The sequence below is a fragment of the Triticum dicoccoides genome, chromosome 1A (genome assembly GCF_002162155.2).
Source record: "Triticum dicoccoides isolate Atlit2015 ecotype Zavitan chromosome 1A, WEW_v2.0, whole genome shotgun sequence".
NCBI classification, from domain to species: Eukaryota; Viridiplantae; Streptophyta; class Magnoliopsida; order Poales; family Poaceae; genus Triticum; species Triticum dicoccoides.
In genome coordinates this window covers 566,550,039-566,574,449 of record NC_041380.1, presented here as the reverse complement: position 1 = coordinate 566,574,449, position 24,411 = coordinate 566,550,039, and positions in this window count along the sequence as shown.

Sequence of the window (24,411 nt, the reverse complement as noted above, 5' to 3'; positions counted from 1 at the left end):
TGAGTTCCAGGTTTGATCATGTTATGCTTGTGAGAGAGGTTGTAGTCAACGGGTCTGCAATATTCAGATCCCTATGTATTTCACAAAACTTTATGTCATATCGTAGATGCTGCTACCACGTTCCACTTGGAGCTATTCTAAATTGTTTTTCCATTATACGTATCCGGTATCTCTACTCAGAGCTATCCGGATAGGTGTTAAGCTTGCATCGACGTAACTCTTTACGTCGAACTCTTTATCACCTCCACAACTAAGAAACATTTCCTTATTCCTCTAAGGATAACTTTTGACCGCTATCTGGTGATCCACTCCTAGATCACCTTTGTACCCTCTTGCCAGACATGTGGCAAGGCACACATCAGGTGCGGTACTCAGCATGGCATACTTTATAGAGCCTATGACAAAAGCATAGGGGACGACCTTCGTCCTTCCTCTTTCTTCTGCTGTGGTCAAGCTTTGAGTCTTACTCAACTTCACACCCTTCAACTCAGGTAAGAATCCCTTCTTTGACTGATCTATTTTGAACTCCTTCAAAATCATGTCAAGGTGTGTGTTCTTTGAAAGTATCATCACGCATCTTGATCTATCTCTATAGATCTTGATGCCCAATATGTAAGCAGCTTTATCCAGGTCTTCCTTTGAAAATCACTCTTCAAACAACCGTTTATGCTTTCCAGAAATTCTACATTATCTCGGATCAACAATATGTCATCCACATATACTTATCAGAAATGTTGTAGTGCTCCCACTCACTTTCTTGTAAATACAAGTTTCTAGCAAACATTGTATAAACCTAAAAGCTTTGATCACTCCATCAAAGCATATATTCCGACTCCGAGATGCTTGCTCTAGTCCATAGAAGGATCGCTGGAGCCAGCATACCTTTTAGCATCCTTAGGATCGACAAAACTTTGATTGTATCACATACAACTCTTTCTCACGAAAACTGGTAAGAATTTGTTTTTGACATCCATCTGTTAGATTTCATAGTCGAAAAATACAACTAATGCTAACATGATTCCGACGGACTTAAGCATCGCTACGGGTGAGAAATTCTCATCGTAGTCAACTCCTTGAACTTGTGAAAAGACTCTTTCCCACAAGTCGAGCTTCATGGACGGTAACATTACCGTCCACGTCCGTCTTCTTCTTAAAGATCCATTTATCTCAATGGCTTGCCGATCATCGGGCAAGTCCACCAAAGTCCATACTTTGTTCTGATACATGGATCCTATCTTGGATTTCATGGCTTCTAACCATTTGTCGGAATACGGGCCCACCATCGCTTCTCCATAGCTCGTAGGTTCATTGTTGTCTAACAACATGATATCTAAGATAGGATTACCATACCACTCAGGAGTAGTACATATCCTTGTCGACCTACGAGGTTCTATAGCAACTTGATCCGAAGCTTCATGATCACTATCATTAACTTCCTATTGAACAGACGTAGGCGCCACAGAAAACATCTTTCTGTGTTGCATCACTCTCTGGTTGAAGTAAAGGTTCGACAACCTCATCAAGTTCTATCTTCCTCCCACTCAATTCTTTCGAGAGAAACTCCTTCTCGAGAAAGGACCCGTTCTTAGCGACAAACAATTTGCCCTCGGATCTGAGATAGAAGGTATACCCAACTGTCACCTTTGGGTATCCTATGAAGATGTGTTTGTCCACTTTTGGGTTCGAGCTTCTCCGGCTGAAGCCTTAAGCATCGCAGCCCCAAAAATTAAGAAACGGCAATTTTTGGTTTCTTGCCAAACCATATTCATACGAGGTCGTCTCAACGAACTTAGATGGTGTCCTATCTAAAGTGAATGCAGCTGTCTCTAACGCATATCCTCAAAATGAAAATGGTAGATCGGTAAGAGACATCATAGATCGCACCATATCTCATAAGGTTCGATTACGATGTCCGGACACACCATTACCCTGTGGTGTTCCTGGTGGCTTCAACTGTGAAACAATTCCACAATGTCTTAAGTGATTGCCAAACTCATAACTCAGAAATTCTCATTGATCAGGTCGTAGGAATTTGATCTTCTTGTTATGATGGTTCTTAACTTCACTCTGAAACCGCTTGAACTTTTCAAATGTTTCAGACTTGTGCTTCATTAAGTAAATATACCTATATCTACTCAAATCGTCAGTGAAGATGAGAAAATAGCGATATCCACCGCACGCTTCAATTCTCATTGGATCACACGCATCAGCATGTATGATTTCCAACAAGTCACTTGCCGTTTCATTGTGCCTGAAAACGGGGTCTTAGTCATCCTGCCCACGAGGCATGGCTCGCATGTGTCAAGCGATTCAAAATCAAGTGACTCCAAACATCCATCGACACGGAGTTTCTTCATGCATCTTACGCCAATATGACCTAAGCGGCAGTGGCACAAGAAAGTGGTACTATCTACATCTTTTGGCGTGGACATGTGTATTACCACGACCGAGATTCACTGAACCATTCACATAGGGTGCATGACCATGAAAGGTAGTATTCATGTAAACGGAATAACCATTATTCTCTAACTTGAATGAATAACCGTATTGCAATGAGTATGATCTAATCATATTCATGCTCAACGTAGACACCTGATAACATTTATCTAGGTTCAATACTAATCCCGAAGGCAGATGGAGTGTGTGATGGTGATCTCATCAACTTTGGAAACACTTCCAACACACATCATCACCTCGCCCTTAGCCAGTCTCCGTTTAGTCCGTAGCTTTTGCTTCAAGTCACCAATAATAGCAACTGAACCGGTATCCAATACCCAGGTGCTACCAGGAGTACTAGTGAGGTACACATTAATAACACGTATATACTTTGTTGAAGTTGCCAGCCTTCTTATCTACCATGCATTTGGGGTAATTCCGCTACCAGTGACCGTTCCCCTTACAATAGAAGCACTTAGTTTCGGGTTTGGGTTCAACCTTGGGTTCCTTCACTGGAGCGGCTACTGGTTTGCCATCCATGAAGTTTCCCTTCTAGCCCTTGCCCTTCTTGAAACCAATGGTCTTGTTAAACCATCAACACTTGATGCTCCTTCTTGATTTCTACCTTTTGCGGTCTTAAGCACCGCGAACAGCTCCGGGATCAACTCCATCCCTTGCATGTCATAGTTCATCACAAAGATCTAGTAGCTTAGTGATAGTGGCTAGAGAACTCTATCAATCACTATCTTATCTGGAAGTTTAACTCCCACTTGATTTAAGTGATTGTAGCACCCAGACATTCTGAGCACATGCTCACTAGCTGAGCTATTCTCCTCCATCTTGTTGGCAAAAGAACTTGTCAGAGGTCTCATACCTCTCAACACGAGCATGAGCCTGAAATCCCAATTTCAGCTCTTGGAACATCTCATATGTCTTATGGCGTTCAAAATGTCATTGGAATCCCAATTCTAAGCCGTAAAGTATGGTGCACTAAACTATCAAGTAGTCATCAGGATGTGTCTGTCAGGTGTTCACAACATCCACAGACGATGTTGTAGGGGTTTGCACATCGAGCGGTGCATCAAAGACGTAAGCCTTCTGTGTAGCAGTGAGGACACTCCTCGGACTACGGACCCAGTCCGCATCATTGCTTACCATATCTTTCAACTTAGTCTTTCTCTAGGAACGTATTGAAAACAGGGAGCTACAACGTGAGCTATTTATCTACAACATATTTGCAAAGACAATTTAGACTATGTTCATGATAATTAAGTTCATCTAATCAAATTATTTAATGAACTCCCACTCAGATAGACATCCCTCTAGTCATCTAAGTGAAACATGATCCGAGTCAACTAGGCCGTGTCCGATCATCACGTGAGACGGACTAGTCATCATCGGTGAACATCTTCATGTTGATTGTATCTTCTATACGACTCATGTTCGACCTTTCGGTCTTCCGTGTTCTGAGGCCATGTCTATACATGCTAGGCTCGTTAAGTCAACCTAAGTGTATTGCGTGTGTAAATCTGGCTTACACCCATTATATTCGAACGTTAGAATCTATCACACCCGTTCATCACGTGGTGCTTCGAAACAACGAACCTTCACAACGGTGCACAGTTAGGGGGAACACTTTCTTGAAATTATTACGAGGGATCATCTTATTTAAGCTACCGTCGTTCTAAGCAAATAAGATGTAAAACATGATAAACATCACCTGCAATCAAATAGTGACATGATATGGCCAATATCATTTTGCTCCTTTGGATCTCCATCTTCGGGGTGCCATGATCATCATCGTCACCGGCATGACACCATGATCTCCATCATCATGATCTCCATCATCGTGTCTTCATGAAGTCGTCTCGTCAACTATTACTTCTACTACTATGGCTAACGGTTTAGCAATAAAGTAAAGTAATTACATGACATTTAAGTTGACACACAGGTCATAAATAAATTAAGACAACTCCTATGGCTCCTGCCGGTTGTCATACTCATCGACATGCAAGTCGTGATTCGTATTACAAGAACATGATCAATCTCATACATCACATATATCATTCATCACATCCTTTTGGCCAATCACATCACACGGCACATGCTACAAAAACAAGTTAGACGTCCTCTAATTGTTGTTGCAAATTTTTATGTGGCTGCTATAGGTTTCTAGCAAGAATGTTTCTTACCTACGCCAAAACCACAACGTGATATGCCAATTTCTATTTACCCTTCATAAGGACCCTTTTCATCGATTCCGATCCGACTAAAGTGGGAGAGATAGACACCCGCTAGCCACCTTATGCAACTAGTGCATGTCAGTCGGTGGAACCTGTCTCACGTAAGAGTACGTGTAAGGTCGGTCCGGGCCGCTTCATCCCACGATGCTGCCGAATCAAGATAAGACTAGTAACGGCAAGTAAATTGACAAAATCGACGCCCAGAACAACTTGTGTTCTACTCGTGCATAGAAACTACGCATAGACCTGGCTCTGATACCATTGTTGGGGATCGTAGCAGAAATTTAAAATTTTCTACGCATCACCAACATCAATCTATGGAGTAACTAGCAACAAGGGCAAGGAGAGTGCATCTACATACCCTTGTAGATCGCTAAGCGGAAGCATTGCAAGAACGCAGATGAAGGAGTCGTACTCGCAGCGATTCAGATCACGGTTGATTCCAATCTAAGCGCTGAACAACGGCGCCTCCGCGTTCAACACACGTGCAGCCTGGTGACGTCTCCCACGCCTTGATCCAGCAAGGGGAGAAGGAGAGGTTGGGGAAGACTCCATCCAGCAGCAGCACGACGACATGGTGGTGGTGGAGGAGCACGGAACTCCAGCAGGGCTTCGCCAAGCACTACAAGAGACGAGGAGGGAGAGAGGTAGGGCTGCGCCAAGAGGGAGATGATCTCATGTGTCATGCAGCCCCCAATACCTCAAGTATATATAGGGGAAGGGGAGGGGCTGTGCCCCCATCTAGGGTTCCCTCCCTAGGGGTGGCGGCAGCCCCAAAACCCATCTAGGGTTGTGGCCAAGGGGGGAGAGAGGGGGGCGCACCTAGGGTGGGCCTTAAGGCCCATCTAGACCTAGGGTTTGCCCCCTCCCACTCTCCCTTGCGCCTTGGGCCTTGGTGGTGGTGGGGGGGGGGTGCACCAGCCCACCTGGGGCTGGTCCCCTCCCACACTTGGCGCACACAGCCTTCTAGGGCTGGTGGCCCCACCTGGTGGACCCCCGGGACCCTCCCGGTGGTCCCGGTACGTTACCGATAGCACCCGAAACTTTTCTGGTGACAAAACGGGACTTCCCATATATAAATATTTTCCTCCGGACCATTCCAGAACTCCTCGTGACGTCCGGGATCTCATCCGGGACTCCGAACAACATTTGGTAACCACGTACATCTATTCCCTATAACCCTAGCATCATCGAACCTTAAGTGTGTAGACCCTACGGGCTCGGGGGTCATGCAGACATGGCCGAGACAACTCTCCGGTCAATAACCAACAGTGGGATCTGGATAGCCATGTTGGTTCCCACATGCTCCATGATGATCTCATCGGATGAACCACGATGTCAAGGATTCAATCAATCTCGTATACAATTCCCTTTGTCTATCGATACGATACTTGCCCGAGATTCGATCGTCGGTATCCCGATACCTTGTTCAATCTCGTTACCGGCAAGTCTCTTTACTCGTTCCTTAACACATCATCCTTTGATCAACTCCCTGGTCACATTCTGCACATTATGATGATGTCCTACCAAGTGGGCCCAGAGATACCTCTCCGTTACACGGAGTGACAAATCCTAGTCTCGATTCATGCCAACCCAATAGACACTTTCAGAGATACCCGTAGTGCACCTTTATAGCCACCCAGTTACGTTGTGAAATTTGGCACACCCAAAGCACTCCTACAGTATCCGGGAGTTGCACAATCTCATGGTCTAAGGAAATGATACTTGACATTAGAAAAGCTTTAGCATACGAACTACACGATCTTGTGCTAGGCTTAGGATTGGGTCTTGTCCATCACATCATTCTCCTAATGATGTGATCCCGTTATCAACGACATCCAATGTCCATGGTCAGGAAACCATAACCATCTATTGATCAACGAGCTAGTCAACTAGAGGCTTACTAGGGACATGGTGTTGTCTATGTATCCACACATGTATCTGAGTTTCCTATCAATACAATTCTAGCATGGATAATAAACGATTATCATGAACAATGAAATATAATAATAATAACTAATTTATTATTTCCTCTAGGGCATATTTCCAACACCCTATGTTATAACTATTGCATGAGTAATCACATCCGACATAATTATCCATCACTGATCCATTTCCTACGATCTTTTCACACATTGTTCTTCGCTTATTTACTTTTCCGTTGCTACTGTTACAATCACTATAAAACGAAAACTATTACTCTTGCTACCGTTACTGCTACTATCATATTACTTTGCTACTAAATACTTTGCTGAGGATATTAAGTTTCTAGGTGTGGTTAAATTGACAACTCAGCTTCTAATACTTGAGAATATTCTTTGGCTCCCCATATGTCAAATCAATAAATTTGGGTCGAATACTCTACCCTCGAAAACTGTTGCGATCCCCTATACTTGTGGGTTATCAAGACTATTTTCTCGCGCCATTGCCGAGGAGCATAGCTCTATTCTTTGAGTCACTTGGGATTTATATCTGCTGATCACTATGAAGAACTTGAAAGATAAAAGAACCAAGATTTTTCCCTCAACTACGAGGGGAGGTAAGGAACTGCCATCTAACTCTGCACTTGATTCGCCTTCTGTTTTGAGTAAACTTGCGACACCTACTCCTGCTATTCATTGTGATATGTCGCATGTTATTGATGATGCCACTTCTACATTGTATGATACTTATGATGAAACTACTTCTATGCTTGATAATACTGTGCCACTAGGTGAATTTCTTGATGAACAGCTTGCTAGGGCTAGAGAGAATGAAATTATTGAAACTGATAATATTGATGAAAATGATGATGAAGATTCTCCCCCTAGATATGAATTGCCTGTTGTGCCTGAGGGTTATGTTATGGATGAAGAAACCGCTAGAGACTTTTTAGCTTGCAATGATAGATATGATCTTAAAAATTATTAGCTAAGCTTAAAGAAAAGTCTTTGAATGCTAGAATGAAATATGACCCTGCTTTTGCTACTTCACCTATCTTTATTTCCGATAAGGATTATGATTTCTCTCTCGACCCTGAGTTAATTACTTCGGTTGAATCTGATCCTTTTTATGGCTATGAATCTGAAATTGTTGTGGCACATCTTACTAAATTAAATGATATAGCCACCCTGTTCACTAATGATGAGAAAACTCGCTATTACTTTATCCTTAAGTTGTTTCCATTCTCATTAAAGGGTGATGCTAAAACATGGTTTAATTCTCTTGATCCTAGTTGTGTGCGTAGTCCCCAGGATATGATTTATTACTTCTCTGCTAAATATTTCCCCGCTCATAAGAAACAAGCTGCCTTAAGGGAAATATATAATTTTGTGCAAATTGAAGAAGAGAGTCTCCCACAAGCTTGGGGGAGGCTTCTTGAATTACTTAATGCTTTGCCTGGTCATCCTCTCAACAAAAATGAAATACTTGTTATCTTTTATAATGGACTAACCGATACTTCCAGAGACCACCTGGATAGTTGTGCTGGTTGTGTTTTCAGGGAAAGAGCTGTTGATCAAGCTGAATTGCTATTGAATAATATGTTGAGTCATGAAAATGATTGGACACTTCCTGAACCAACTCCTAAGCCAACTCCGAAGAAAAGGGTATTCTATTTCTCAGTCCTGAAGATATGCAAGAGGCAAAGAAATCTATGAAAGAAAAAGGTATTAAAGCTGAAGATGTTAAGAATTTACCACCTATTGAAGAAATACATGGTCTTGATAACCCAACACAGGTAGTAAAGGTAAACTATCTCTATAGATTTGATGAAGGTGATAATTTTATTGTTAAACAAGAAAACTTCAATGCTTATGTTGGTAGACAATTAAAACGCAATGCTGATATGCTTGAACACTTGAGTGATTATATGTCTAGAGTTAAAGGTGAACTTAAACTCATTAGTAAACATGCTTCTATGGTTACCATTCAAGTAGAACAAGTACTTAAAGCTCAGAATGATTTGCTCAATGAATTAAATAATAAGAAAAATGATAATGATGTTAGAGTTATGACTAGAGGGGGTAAAATGACTCAGGAACCTTTGTATCCTGAGGGTCACCCCAAGAGAATTGAGCAAGATTCTCAGAGAACTAATATTGATGCACCTAGTTCTTCTAAGAATAAGAAAAAGAAAAATGATAGGACTTTGCATGCTTCTAGTGAACCTGTTGTTAACACACCTGAGAATCCCAATGATATTTGCATTTTTGATGCTAAAACACAATCTAGTAATGAACATGAACCTAGTGATAATGTTAATGATGACGTTCATGTTGATGCTCAACCTAGCAATGGTAATGATGTAGAGATTGAACCCGCTGTTGATCTTGATAACCCACAATCAAAGAATCAATGTTATGATAAGAGAGACTTTGTTGCTAGGAAGCACGGTAAAGAAAAAGAACCATGGGTTCAGAAACCCATGCCCTTTCCTCCTAAACCGTCCAAGAAAAAGGATGATGAGGATTTTGAGCGCTTTGCTGAAATGATTAGACCTATCTTTTTGCATATGCGTTTGACTGATATGCTTAAAACGAACCCTTATGCTAAGTACATGAAGGATATTGTTACAAATAAAAGAAAGATACCGGAAGCTGAAATTTCCACCATGCTTGCTAATTACACTTTTAAAGGTGGAATACGAAAGAAACTAGGAGATCCAGGAGTACCAACTATACCATGCTCCATTAAGAGAAACTATGTTAAAACTGCTTTATGTGATCATGGAGCCGGTGTTAGTGTTATGCCTCTCTCTTTATATTTTAGACTTGATTTGAATAAGTTGACACCTACTGAAATATCTTTGCAAATGGATGATAAATCAACTACTATACCTGTCGGTATTTGTGAGGATGTGCCTGTTGTGGTTGCAAATGTTACTATTTTAACGGACTTTGTTATTCTTGATATCCTTGAGGATGATAGTATGTCGATTATCCTTGGAAGACCCTTTTTGAATATTGCAGGAGTTGTTATTGATTGCAACAAAGGCAATGCCACTTTTCATGTTAATGGTAATGAGCATACGGTACACTTTCCGAGGAAACAACCTCAAGTCCACATTATCAATTCTATTGGAAAATTTTCAACTATTATTATTGGAGGTTTTGAATTTCCTCTTCCTACTGTCAAGAAGAAATATGATATTCTTATTGTTGTGGATGTGCATATCCCTGTTGAGGTAACCTAGTGTTATTCGAAATTTCTTCGGTTTTCATGCAATTCAGAATGAGTTTGTTAACAAGACTTGATCAACCTTGTTAGTGGATTCCTTTTGATGAGCATGAGATGGATGAAGTTAGAAAGCACAACTCTCTGTACCCTCTTTTTACTTTCTGTTATTCAGATTAAATAAAGCAAAAATAGTATTTTCTGTCTATTTTATGAATTATCCTTGCAATAAAAAATACCCCGAAAATAAAAGTTCTCCAAATGCCTTGAAAATGAAATATGATTTTTTCCGGAATATTTAAGAATTATTGGCACTGAGAACACATCAGGGGGACCCACCATGTGCCCACGAGGGTGGAGGGCGTGCCCTACCCCCCTGGGCGCGCCCCTGCCTCATGGACCCCATGTGGGTCCCCTCCACTTATTCTTGCACCCACACACTTCGTCTTCCTCCAGAAAAAATCACCCACCAGCTCAATCCCGTGTTCTAGCTCATCTTGCTGCCATTTTCGATCTCCTTGCTCAAAGCTCCATTCACAAAACTGCTTTGGGGGATTGTTCTTCGGTATGTGACTCCTCCAATGGCCCAATTAGTTTTTGTTCTAGTGCTTTATTTATTGCAAATTTTTTCTGGTTAGGTGACCCTGTTCTTGAGCTTGCATGTCAAATTTATGTGGTCAAAAGTAATTTCAATGCATGATATAGCCTCTAGGCACTTGTAGGAGTAGTTGCTATCAATTTTGTTGAGTTTGGTTCACTTTTATTTTGAGTCACTAAAAATTTCAGAAATTTTTCAGAGGAAGAAATATGTTTAGGAAAATGTACCAAGGTGGTTCCTCAAGGAAGCAAGGCCCAAGGCCCGCAATACGCGAGCCGGACAATGAACTACCAAGGGAGGCTCAAGTGCGGCCTTGTGAATGGCCGTCAGAAGATTTCATGGTCCAGGCAGGCATCAAGGAAGAATTTGGCGGATATGTGCGCAACGCTGATCTTGAGAGCTTCATGTCAGACAAGTGCCGACAATACCTCTATTTAACTAATTCATTAGGTTTAAACTTACATCTTCGCGCAATTCTCACAATGTCCTATTTGATCTTTATGAGAAATCTTATACCATGGACTTAGAAGATTTTAATACTGCTTGTAAACTTCCATAGTGGGGTAGTGCTAGTGAACCTCGCAAATCGGAATTTAAAGAATTTCTTGCTAGTATCACTGTAGGGGAATCTAGAGAAATAATACAAGCTACCATAGGGAGCATTCATTTTCCTGTCATACATTATTTTGCTCTCTTTATAGGTAGATGCATAAACGGTAAGGATGAGGCATGTCATATGTGTGTTACGGATCTTAGTGTTCTCAAGAGTGCTGTATTTGGAGATAAACACTACAACTTGGGGGCTATTGTTGCACGTAGGTTGCATCTTAATGGTTTAACTGGAGATTTGTTTGGTGGAATTTATGCAACTCGTGTAGCTAACTTTCTTGATATACCCATACGCGGGGATGATATTGAGTTGCCTCTTACTTATCTAGATTATAATGCTATGGTTCGCCATCAGTTTGTTGAGAGGAACGATCAGTTCCTCCAATACCGACTAATCTTTGATAGATGGCGTACCGTCCATGTTGCTCTCCCTGCTCCTGCTTTCTTTGATTTTCATACAAAAGGGAGATATGTCATAACCAGGGAGGAGGCGAACGAGTACGAGAGGAGGACGGAGGCAGCGCGCCTCCAAGCTGCAGCTCATGAGGCAATTGTCGCTGCATCTCAGTACGAACCCAGCTACAACTTTGATCCATGGGCATAGACCAACTTAGGCCAAAGGCCTAAGCATGGGGGAGTACGTATTTCTCACCGACATTACATTCAGGTTCACACACTCATTCTAATTGTCGGTGCTCATACTTTTTCATTGTAATATCCATGCTAGTTTATTTTCTTTTTAAAGCTTTCTTCTTGTGTGTTTGAAAAACCTTAAGAAAAACAAAAAAAATTAGTTGTAGCTTGTAGCTAGTTTACTTTCCATGCTTATAGTAGTAGTAATTAAAAAGAAAACCCACAAAGATTTCTCATTCTTCTTTTGCTTGTTGGGAGCTTTCCAGTGTAAATAGTTTTGTTTCTTTTCTTTTTCTTTGGGGATCGAAAGGAGAAGACCATGATGAAAATGTTGAGTGGCTCTCATATGCATTATTGTTGAACTAACAAAGAGCCCATATTACCTTGTCTTCTCCCGTGTATTGAATGCTTGCAGATTCCAGCTTAGTCCAATGCACACGCACTATTATTATTATCCACACCGTTCGGTCGTGCAAAGTGAAAGGCAATAATGACGATATATGATGAACTAGTTGAGATGAGAAAAGCTGGTGTGAACTCGACCTCTCTTGTTTTTGTAAATATGATTAGTTCATCGTTCCCGATTCAGCCTATTATGAATGAAACATGTTTGCAATGACAATTAGAGATTATAGTTGCTCATGCCATACTTAATTTGCTAGGAGTTTATAATGGTTTACCTTGCGTGCCAACATGCTATTAAAATGGTTGTGATGTGGTCTGATAGGGTGGTATCCTCCTTTGAACGATTCGAGTGGCTTGACGCGGCACATGTTCACGCATGTAGTTGAAACAAAATCAACACAGCCTTCACGATATTTATGTTCATGGTGAATTATATCCTACTCACGCTTGCATTCGGTGTTGATTAATTTTAGTGCATGTTCATGGGTGTTGTCGCTCTCTAGCTGGTCGCTTCCCAGTCTCTTTCTAGCCTTCACTTGTACTAAGCAGGAATACTGCTTGTGCATCAAATTCCATAAACCCCAAAAGTTATTCCATATGAGTCCACCATACCTTCCTATATACGGTATCTACCTGCCATTCCAAATAAATTTATATGTGCCAAACTCTAAACCTTCAAATAAAAATTATGTTTCGTATGCTCGAATAGCTCATGTATCAACTAGGGCTGTCTGTATCTTCCATGATAGGCGGGTTATTCTCAAGAGGAGTGGACTCCGCTCCTCACTCATGAGAAAATGGCTGGTCATCAGGATGCCCGGTCCCATGCTCAAATCAAATCAAAATAATTGCAAACAAAACTCCCCCAAGATTGTTGTTAGTTGGAGGCACCCGTTGTTTCGGGCAAGCCATGGATTGATGCTTGTTGGTGGTGGGGGGGTATAAACTTTACCATTCTACTTGGGAACCGCCTATGATGTGTGTAGCATGGAAGATATTGAGATATCTCAGTTGTTATGTTGACAATGAAAGTATACCGCTCAAAATATTATTCATATCTATTTCAAAATCAAGCTCTGGCACCTCTACAAATCCCTGCTTCCCTCTGCGAAGGGCCTATCTATTTACTTTTATGTTGAGTCATCATCCTCTTATTAAAAAGCACCAGTTGGAGAGCACCGCTGTCATTTGCATGTACTATTATTAGTTTACATTGAGTATGACTTGACTGGATCCCTTTTACCATGAATTACAATTTCCAGTCAGCCCTTGATCTTTAGGGGTGCTCTGCATTTATGTTTTGCGGTCTCAGAAAGGGCTAGCAAGATACCATCTTGTTATATCATATTATGATTGTTTTGAGAAAGTGTTGTCATCCGAGATTTATTATTATTGCTCGCTAGTTGATTATGCCATTGATATGAGTAAACATGAGACCTAAATGTTATTGTGAATATGGTTATTTCATAATATTTGATGAAAACTTGAATGCTGGCTTTACATATTTACAACAACAAGAGCAAACAGAGTTTGTAAAAGTTTTTCTTTATCACTTTCAGTTTATCAACTGAATTGCTTGAGGACAAGCAAAGGTTTAAGCTTGGGGGAGTTGATACGTCTCCAATGTAACTACTTTTCCAAACACTTTTGCCCTTGTTTTGGACTCCAACTTGCATGATTTGAATGGAACTAACCCGGACTGACGTTGTTTTCAGCAGAATTGCCATGGTGTTATTTTTGTGCACAAATAAAAGTTCTTGGAATGACCTGAAAATCAACGGAGAATATTTTTGGAATATATAAAAAATACAGGCGAAAGAATTAACGTCACGGGGCCCACACCCTATCCACGAGAGTGGGGGCGCGCCTACCCTCCTGGGCGTGCCCCCTGCCTCGTGGGCCCCCTGAGGCTCCACCGACCTCAACTCCAACCCCATATATTCACGTTCGGGGAGAAAAAACCCGGAGAGAAGGATTCACCGCATTTTACGATACGGAGCCGCCGCCAAGCCCTAATCTCTCTCGGCAGGGCTGATCTGGAGTCCGTTCGGGGCTCCGGAGAGGGGAATCCGTCGCCATCGTCATCATCAACCTTCTTCCATCACCAATTTCATGATGCTCACCGCCGTGCATGAGCAATTCCATCGTAGGCTTGCTGGACGGTGATGGGTTGGATGAGATTTATCATGTAATCGAGTTAGTTTTGTTAGGGTTTGATCCCCAGTATCCATTATGTTCTGAGATTGATGTTGCTATGACTTTGTTATGCTTAATGCTTGTCACTAGGGCCCGAGTGCCATGATTTCACATCTGAACCTATTATGTTTTCATGAATATATGTGAGTTCTTGATCCTATCTTGCAAGTCTATAATCACTTATTATATGTTATGATCCGTTAACCCCAAAGTGACAATAATCGGGATACTTACCAGTGATGACTGTAGTTTGAGGAGTTCATGTATTCATATGTGTTAATGCTTTGTTCCGGTATTCTATTAAAAGGAGGCCTTAATATCCCTTAGTTTCCAATAGGACCCTGCTGCCACGGGAGGGTAGGACAAAAGATGTCATGCAAGTTCTTTTCCATAAGCACGTATGACTATATTCGGAATACATGCCAACATTACATTGATGAACTGGAACTAGTTCTGTGTCACCCTATGTTATAACTATTGCATGAGGAATCACATAGGACATAATTATCCATCACTGATCCATTGCCTACGAGCTTTTCACATATTGTTCTTCGCTTATTTACTTTTCCGTTGCTACTGTTACAATCACTATAAAACCAAAACTATTACTTTTGCTACCGTTACTGCTACTATCATATTACTTTGCTACTAAATACTTTTCTGCAGATATTAAGTTTCCAGGTGTGCTTGAATTGACAACTCAGCTGCTAATACTTGAGAATATTCTTTGGCTCCCCTTGTGTCGAATCAATAAATTTGGGTTGAATACTCTACCCTTGAAAACTGTTGCGATCCCCTATACTTGTGGGTTATCAATGGATAACAGTTGGATTTGTTCTTTCACTATAAAAGGGGAGTCTTCTTCTCCGAGTTGATTACCTCTTCCACCCCAAGCTCTATTGTTGCTCTAAGCTCCATTTTTGACCGATCTCTGTCCCTAGCCAATCAAACTTGTTGATTTTCTAGGGATTGGTTGAGAAGACCCCGATCTACACTTCCACCAAGAGAAATTTAATTCCCCGCACTAATCCCTTGCGGATCTTGTTACTCTTGGGTGTTTGAGCACCCTAGATAGTTGAGGTTACCGCAGAGCCATATTCCATTGTGGTGAAGCTTCGTGGTGTTGTGGGGAGCCTCCAATTAAGTTATGGAGATTGCCCCAACCTTGTTTGTAAAGGTTCGGTCGCCGCCTCCAAGGGCACCAATAGTGAAATCATGGCATCTCGCATTGTGTGAGGCCGTGAGGAGAATATGGTGGCCCTACTGGCTTCTTGGGGAGCATTGTGTCTCCACATCGCTCCAACGGAGACGTACTTCCCCTCAAAAGGAAGGAACTTCGGTAACACATCCTCGTCTTCACCGCATCCACTCTTGGTTATCTCGTACCTCTACTTGTGCAAGCTTATATTGTGTTGCATCTCATGCTTTCTTGTTTACTTGTTGTTGTTGTTGCATCATATAGGTTGCTCACCTAGTTGCATATCTAGACAACCTACTTTGATGCAAAGTTGAAATTGGTAAAGAAAAGCTAAAAATTGTTAGTTGCCTATTCACCCCCTCTAGTCAACTATATCGATCCTTTCAATTGGTATCAGAGCCTCGTCTCTCTATGAAGGACTTCACCGTCCGAAGATTATGGTTGACACCGTAGACGGTGAGGAAGAGCACTCTAATGTGATTCCGTCCTCGTCTACGGCTGATGGGGGAACCTCGGTCTCATGTGAGGAGCTCAATGTGGCCTTGGACACATTTAAAACCTCCATGACGGCCGAGGTCAAAGGCGTGCTTAAGAACTTTCTTGATGGTCTTAAATTGTCCACTGCACCATTGGAAGTTGTCGATCCCACTAACAAGGTGACGGATGCTAGCTCCGACAAGGGGTAAGCTTCTAGTGATAAAGTTCCTTTGTCTAGTGGTAAAAGTGGAAACGACATCTTTGCCCATGTTGAACCTCCTCTCACTTATGGAGGACCTGTTCCCTCCACTCACTTAAATCATGCAGGTCCTCCTCCTAAGATTGTGAAAAATGAGGATTTTGACTCTTGGGTCTATCGCTTTAAACATCATTTAAATCATGTCAATACTAATCTTTGGAGAATCATTGAGCAAGGTTTCTATCTGCATGACCCAAGCAACTTCACCCCTAGAGAAGCCGTGGATCATCAATTCAACAAGAATGCTCTCTTCATCATCCAAGATGCAATTCTAGCCGAAGATATTGCACATCTTCGGCCTTTCACCATGTCCAAGGAAGCATGACACCATGTTGTTTCCCTTTACAAGGGAAGCGCAAGCATTCAACGCTCCAACTATGAAGTGGTGCAAGATGAAGCCGATGAATTTGCAATGAATGAAGGTGAAGAACCTCGTGAGCTTTATCGAAGATCAACCACTCTCGCCGTCTCACTCCGAGATCATGTGAGCAAGGACACAAATGACGATCAAGCACAAGTTTCTCAAAGCCATGATGCCTTACCATAAGGCCATGTCCTCCGTCATCCGTCAAAGGCCGGACTTCCACACCTTGTCCTCAAGTGAAGTGTTGGATGAGTTTGTGGCAGTGAGTATCTTGGATAAGACCGCCGACAATGCAGTGTTGCGTTCTCAAAGAGCAAAGAAGCCAACCTTGCCTTGAAGGCCAAGGCGAGTGTGGAAGAAGAGGATGAAGAGGATGAATAGGAGAGCAACCCCGAAGATACAAAATATGCTTATCATGAGCACATGGCTCTCGCTTCAAGACAATTTTGGAGCAAGAAGAACACAAGGCCCAACTTCAACAAGAACAACTCAAGTGGCACGAAGGGCAAGCAACGTGTGAGGACTTGCTATAATTGTGGAAATGTGAGCCAATTTTTTGCGAAGTGACCATATGAGAATAGGGAATACAATGGTGGCAAGCTCATATGAAAAGACAAGGCCAAGTCCTTCCCCAACAAGAGCAACTTCACCAAGAAGACTCCTCCCAAGGGGTTGGTGGCACAAGAAGAGTACAATGAGGATGATGACGATGATGAAGACGGTGAGACGGTGGCCATGGCCTCCGTTACCATTGCAACAACTCCACGGGTGTCCCTCTTCCACTCACCGAACAAGAACATCACTGCCAAGTGCCTCATGTCCAAAGCCACCAACAAGGTAACCCCCAAAATCATAACTACCATCACTACTAATCCCTCTTTGACGGATTGCATTGATGAAAGTGAGGGGTCTAATGAGGAAGAAAATGAATTTGAGTATTTTATAAGTAAGCTCAAGGGTAAATCCAAGAAGCACTTTGTTGCTCTCTTGGAACAACTTGGTGAAGCCAATTACATGATCGAGGCTCACAAAGACACCATCTCTAAGATGGAGGGACATATTCGTGACTATGCCGATGAGATATTAGATCTCTCTAATGCTCTTGAGGAAGAGTGTGGTCATCATTTGGCTCTTGAGGAGTCACACGACGATGATCATGCTAAATTAAAGAAAGATCTTGATCATGCACTTGTTGTATCTCATGTGCTCAATTCCGAAAAGGCCAAACTTGGGGTTGATCTTGCTAGACTCAAGGAGGAGTTTTATTTACTCTACAAGGCTCACAAAGCCTTGAAGGGTGCTCACGCTAACCTTAAAGAGTCTCATGATCAACTCCAAGTGAAGCTAACTAAGGAAAATGCCACTTTTCCTCATATGGTCTTAATTGATAATGCAAATGCTACTAACCCATGTTGTGAGCATGTGCATCTTGTGGAGGAGAATACTAAGTTGAAGGAGCAACTTGAGAAAGGCCTTGTGTCTTGCATACAAGGTGAGAAGAACCTCAACGACCTTTTGAGCAATCAAAGGGAAGTTGTGGGCAAGGAGGGAATAGGGTTTGCTTTCAAGCCCAAGAACAAGAAGAAGAATGACAAGGCCAAATGACCTCCTCCTCTCAAGCAAAATTTTGTGAAGGAGGGAGATGGTGCTTCTAAGGATAAGAAGAACAATGAGAAGGGTGGTGGTGTCAAGAAGGGCAATGCCACCCCTTCCAACAAAGCCGGCGACTTTAACCCTTCTTATGTGTTGTGCTGTGCTAGCGATGGGCATGTTTATGCTAAATTTCTTGGTTCTCCTTATGAGTACATTGAATGGTCTATTTGGGTTCCTAAGACCCTTGTTACTAACATCAAAGGACCCATTACAAAATGGGTACCTAAAACCAAGCATTGATCTCTTGTAGGTGTTTGCTTCCGGTGGGGGGTCATGGTTGCTCGAAAGTGGAGCCACTAATCATATGACCGGAAGCAAGGACTTGGTGGTGGACATGCACAAGATTCCATCTATGCCCACCAATGTCGAGTGGGGTGATGCCTCATCTTCTAAGGTATTGGGTCTTGTCAAGGTAGTCATTTCTCATGATCTCAGGATCGAGAAAGTCATGCTTGTTGAGTCCCTTGCATACAAGTTACTTCCCGTTCATCAACTTGCACTCATGGGCTTTGCCACTTTCTTTAATATTGATACCGCGGCCCTCTTGTGGAGCAAGACTCTTAAAGTAGATTTTTTTGGGCATGTCGAGAACGGTCTCTATGTGATTAACTTTTCGGAGCGACCCACTAAGACCGCGACATGCCTAATGGCTAAAGTTGATGTGGGATGGCTTTGGCATCGCCGTTTAGCCCATGTCAATATGAGATCTTTGCAAAGTCTTCTCAAGGGGAACCATGTCCATGGACTAACAAATGTTAGTTTTGCCAAAGATCGTGCTTGTAGTGGTTGTATCGAAGGAAAGCTACATGAGAAGGCTCACCCTCCCACGACTATCATTTACTCGAAGAGGCCTTTGGAGCTCCTTCACTTGGATCTCTTTGGGCCTCCATCCTTTGATAGTCTTGGGGGTAGAAAGTATTGCTTGGTGATTGTGGATGATTATTCAAGATACACTTGGGTATACTTCTTCAAGAGGAAGAGTGAGACCCAACAAACCGTCATTGATTTCGCAAATGAAGCTCAGCGCCAACACAATGCAAAGATCTTGACGATAAGAAGTGACAACGGCACCAAGTTCAAGAACTACACCTTGGATGAGTTTCTTAGTGATGAGGGGATCAAGCATCAATATTCCGCACCATACACCCCTCGACAAAATGGTGTAGCGGAGAGGAAGAACCGGACGTTGATGAATGTGGCAAGGACCATGATGGCGGAGTTCAAGTCTCCATACAAATTTTGGGCCGAAGCCATCAACACCGCGTGTCATGCATCCAATCGGCTCTATCTCCACAAAGGCTTGAACAAAACTCCATATGAGATACTCACCGGTAACAAGCCCAATCTCAAGTACTTTCGGGTGTTCGGGTGTAAGTGTTTCATTCTCAAGAAAGGTGTTCATTTGTCTAAATTTGAGGCTAGAGCTCAAGAGGGCATATTTGTTGGTTATGCTACAAACTCTCATGCTTACCGTGTCCTTAATAAGTCCACGGGTCTTATTGATGAGATGTGTAACGTGGAGTTTGATGAGAATAAGGGCTCCCAAGTGGAGCAAAGTGGCACTTGTGATGTAGGTGATGAAATTCCTCCCCAAGCCATAATAAGAATGGGTGTTGGTTTTATCCTACCCATTGAGGAACCCCTTGTGGCCGAAGTATAAGGAAAATGTTCCACTCAAGTGGAACCATCACCAACCCAAGGCCCACATGCTTCCGAAGAACAAAGTGAAGGCCCTCAACCTCATGAACAAGACCAAGGGAAAGATCAACCTCAACATGGTGGTGAATCACCAAGTGATGCCCAAGGTCAAGTTCTCTCCTCCGAGCAAGTTCAAGATCAAGACCAAGCTCAAGATCAAGAACAATCTCAAGACGACGCTCAAGATGATCAAGTAACTGCTCCTCAACTCACTCCTGAGGAGGAATTGGAGCGTCGTTCCGCCAAGATTGCATCCAAGCTCTCTACCAAGGGTCATCTCATGACAAATATGCTTGAAAGCATACTAAAGGGGTAAGCACTCGTAGACAATTGGCAAACTATTGTGAACATCACGTGTTTGTCTCTTGTGTTGAACGCCAAAAGGTCTATGAGGCGCTCGAAGATCCGGATTGGCTTAATGCCATTCATGAATAACTCAACAACTTTGAGCACAACAAGGTGTGGAGATTGGTGCCAAGGCCAACGGGGAACCATAATGTCATTGGAACTAAGTGGATATTCAAGAACAAGCAAGATGCTCATGGAATTATTGTCCACAACAAGGCTCGCTTGGTAGCACAAGGCTACTCCCAAGTTGAGGGTATCGACTACGGTGAAACCTTTGGTGCCGTTGCTCGCCTTGAATCTATTCGTTTGTTGATTGCTTATGCTTCTCATCAAAACTTCAAGTTGCAACAAATGGATGTGAAGAGTGCTTTTCTTAATGGTCCTATTAATGAGTTGGTGTATGTCAAACTACCCCCCGGGTTCGAGGATCCCTATTTCCCCGATCATGTGTACCAACTCGATAAGGCACTCTATGGCCTTAAACAAGCCCCACGCGCATGGTATGACCACCTTACCGAGTTGTTGCAAGATCATGGGTTTCACATTGGGAAAATTGACCCCACTCTTTTTACTAAGAAGGTCAAAGGGGAGTTGTTTGTGTGCCAACTATATGTTGATGACATTATCTTTGGTTCTCCTAACAAAGCTTTCAGTGAGGAATTTGCCGCTCTGATGACCTCAAAGTTCAAGATGTCCATGATGGGAGAGTTGAGGTTCTTTCTCGGGTTCAAAGTCAAGTAACAAAGACCTTCATCAACCAAGCCAAATACACTCAAGACATGCTCAAGAGATTCAAGCTAAGTTATGTCAAGACGGCTTCCACTCCAATGCCCGTCAAATGCCAACTTGACATAGATCCCAATGTAAATCGGTGGATCAAAAGGTATATTGCTCCATGATTGGCTCCTTGCTTTACCTTTGTGCATCTAGACCGGATATCATGTTGAGTGTGGGAATTTGTGCATGGTTTCAAGCCGCACCTATGGAAAGCCACCTTGTGGCGGTTAAGCTAATCTTTCGATATTTGGCTCATAACCCAAACTTTGGCTTATGGTACCCAAGAGGAGAAAACTTCAACCTTGTGGGCTATTCGGACTCCGATTGGGCGGGAGACAAAGTGGATAGGAAGTCAACTTCTGGAGGGTGCCAATTCCTTGGTTGCTCTTTGGTTAGTTGGTCCTCTAAGAAGCAAAGTTGTGTGTCTCTCTCGTCCACCAAAGCGGAGTATGTGGCCGCCGGTAGTTGTTGTGCATAACTTCTATGGATGAGGCAAACTTTAAAGGATTACGGTGTCATTTGTGACAAAGTGCCTCTTTGGTGTGACAATGAAAGTGCCATCAAGATTTATCTCAACCCGGTGCAACACTTCAAGATGAAGCACATTGAGATTCGGTATCACTTCATCCGGGATCATATTAGGGGAGGGGAGATCGAGCTCAACTATGTCAACACTCATGATAACCTTGCGGATATCTTCGCGAAGCCCTTGGATGAAGCAAGATTTCGCGAGTTAAGGCATGAGCTAAATATTATTGATTCGAGCAATGTGGCTTGAACCCTTGCACACCCCACCACACTCAACTTCTTATCTTTTTAGGTGTAGGCATGGGCATAGGGGGAGTGTTGTTCTCTCAATGAACTCTCCCTCCCGCCATTATGCATAAATTGATCAACTTTTCCACATTAGCCATTTTTTATGGTACTTGTGCTTCAAAGACGAGTTTTGTTCATGGGCCCAAGGATAATTCTTCGCGGTGCCATACCAATTAAGTCAAACATAGGTGGCTCCGGCCACCACCCTCTCTTTGGAGAGGTCGTGTCGTGTGTTTGGTCCTTGTTGTCTTTTGCCTTTCTTTCTTCATGCCGAGCTTGTGTTTGAGTTGCCTCGTGTGTTAGCTCTTTGGTGTGTCCGCTCGCATGAAGGTTGCATTGCAAAGGCTGGTTTACTCTCTTGTTTGTGAAACTTGCATTTCCCTAGGTCTACGGTACTACCGTGGCTTGCCAGGGTACTACCGCAGGAGCTATGCACGGTACTACCGCAACCAGCACGATAGTAATTTTTTACTGCCGCTGGAAGAGCGGTACTACCGCCCCTGGTGCGGTACTTCCGCCCGGCGGTACTACCGTGATGACCCGCGGGACTACCACGCAGTCACGAGCGCGTGGGGGTTAAGAGTGGGCAGGGGAGTTCCAACTCCCCCATACCCATTCAACTCCTTTTCCCCACGTCGTCTCTCTCTCTCTCCTGCCCAAGAACAGCGCCGGAGGACCTCACCAGATCTCCATCTCCGGCCACTCTCCTTGCATTCCGTACGGTGGGATCGTTCCCACCACGCCCTCTTGCCATGGAACAAGGTTTCTCCCCAAACCCTCTCTCTTTGCCTCGTTGTTTTATCTCTAGGTTTTTGGGGAGATGCATGTTGTTCTTGAGATTTTAGGCCAAATCTTTGCAAGAGCAGGATGTAGGAGAGTAGTAATGCATAGAGATGCTATTTGGTATGTTTCTACATGGTAGTTTTGATCAACCGTAGTACTGCTCCATTGTCGCGGCTGTTCTCAGATCTCTTTCGTCTCGGATCTGACCCCGAGCGGTACTACCGCACCTCCCGTGCGGTTCTACCGCTCTGGTCATTTTCACCTCATACGGTACTACCGCTCCTCAGGAGCGGTACTACCACGCGAGGCGCGGAAGTAGAATTTTACTTCCGCTCCAGGTGCGGTACTACCGTGCCATCCCGGTGCGGTACTACCGCGGCTGGAGCAGCAGTAAAGTTTTAGTTCCGCACAATGGTGCGGTACTACCGTTGAAGTCGAACCTTCCCTGTAGCAACCACCCAATGTTATTTCCACTTGTTTCCTTTGTTTTGATGTGGTCTTTGCATTGATCCTTCTCACTTATCTTGCGTGTTCTTGTGTTGTGTGTCATAGGTGGTGGCTCCGGTTCCAATGTCCGTCATTCGAACCCCGTCCGCAACATGGGCTTGAAGCGCCTGCGCAACCAAGATGAGGCTCCAAAGGGCTCCAATGCCCCCAACGCAGAACCAAGACCACTGCCACCAAGACTAGGGAGCCATCAATGGGTATGGATGAGATGCCACTAGCTGAGTTTGTCACTCGAAGGAAGATCAACCCCTATGTGAATACCTGTGAAAACTTCAAAGGGAATGAGTTGTTCTGGACCAAGCAGCAGAATCTTATCTATCTGGATGTGATCAAGGTCAAGCAGAACATCTACGTGGATGTGCACTGGATTGACATGAATCATATGAGGCAGGATAAGCACCGGGCATATTTTGGTGAGGCTTTGGACCTGGTGGAGCAGTTTGGCATTGAGGACTTGATCACTTTCCACTTGGAATTTGACACCGAGATTGTGGCTCAGTTCTTTGCCTCAGTCCACTTCCATACTGATGAGGCACGGACCATGACGTGGATGACCAATAGACAACGGATGACCGCTAAGTGGAAGGAGTTCATGGATCTGCTACAGGTTCGTGATGAGGGGCTCAACTCGCCCGTTGGTGTTCGCCCTCATGCCAACCCCGAGTCTGCCAACAAGAACAAGCTTCAGCAATACTATGTTGAGTAGCAGCTTCCCAGTGGCAAGAAGGCGTGGGTGCTGAACCCATACTAGGAAAACGCTTATACACAGTAGCATAGTAGTAGCGCAGGAAAGAAGTAAACGCTGCTGCTATTTAGCAGTAGCGCTTTTCCAGGAAAATGCTACTAGTAACCCCATAGTAGTAGCGTTGTGAAGCAGAAAAGCACTACTACTATGTGGGACCAAACGAGGCCACTGACTATTTTCGTAGTTGTAGCGGTGTACAGAAAAAGCGCTACTACTAACAGTTTAGTAGCAGCGCTCTATTTTTATGCGCCGCTACTGCTAGTGGGCCCTCCTTAGTAGTAGCGCTTTTTCTGGAAAGCGCTACTACTAAGTCCAATAGCAGCAGCGCTTTTTGCAAAGCAGCGCTACTGCTAGTTGCGGCTAGTGCCACCTTTTCCACCCCCTTCCCCTCCCCCCCCCACTTTACCCTCTCTCCCCCTCCTTTCCCCTCTTCCCTCTCCACTCTAGTTCCACCATTGTTTCTCTTCTTCTCTCTTCCTCCTACCTCTCTTCTCTCCTCATTAATGACACCC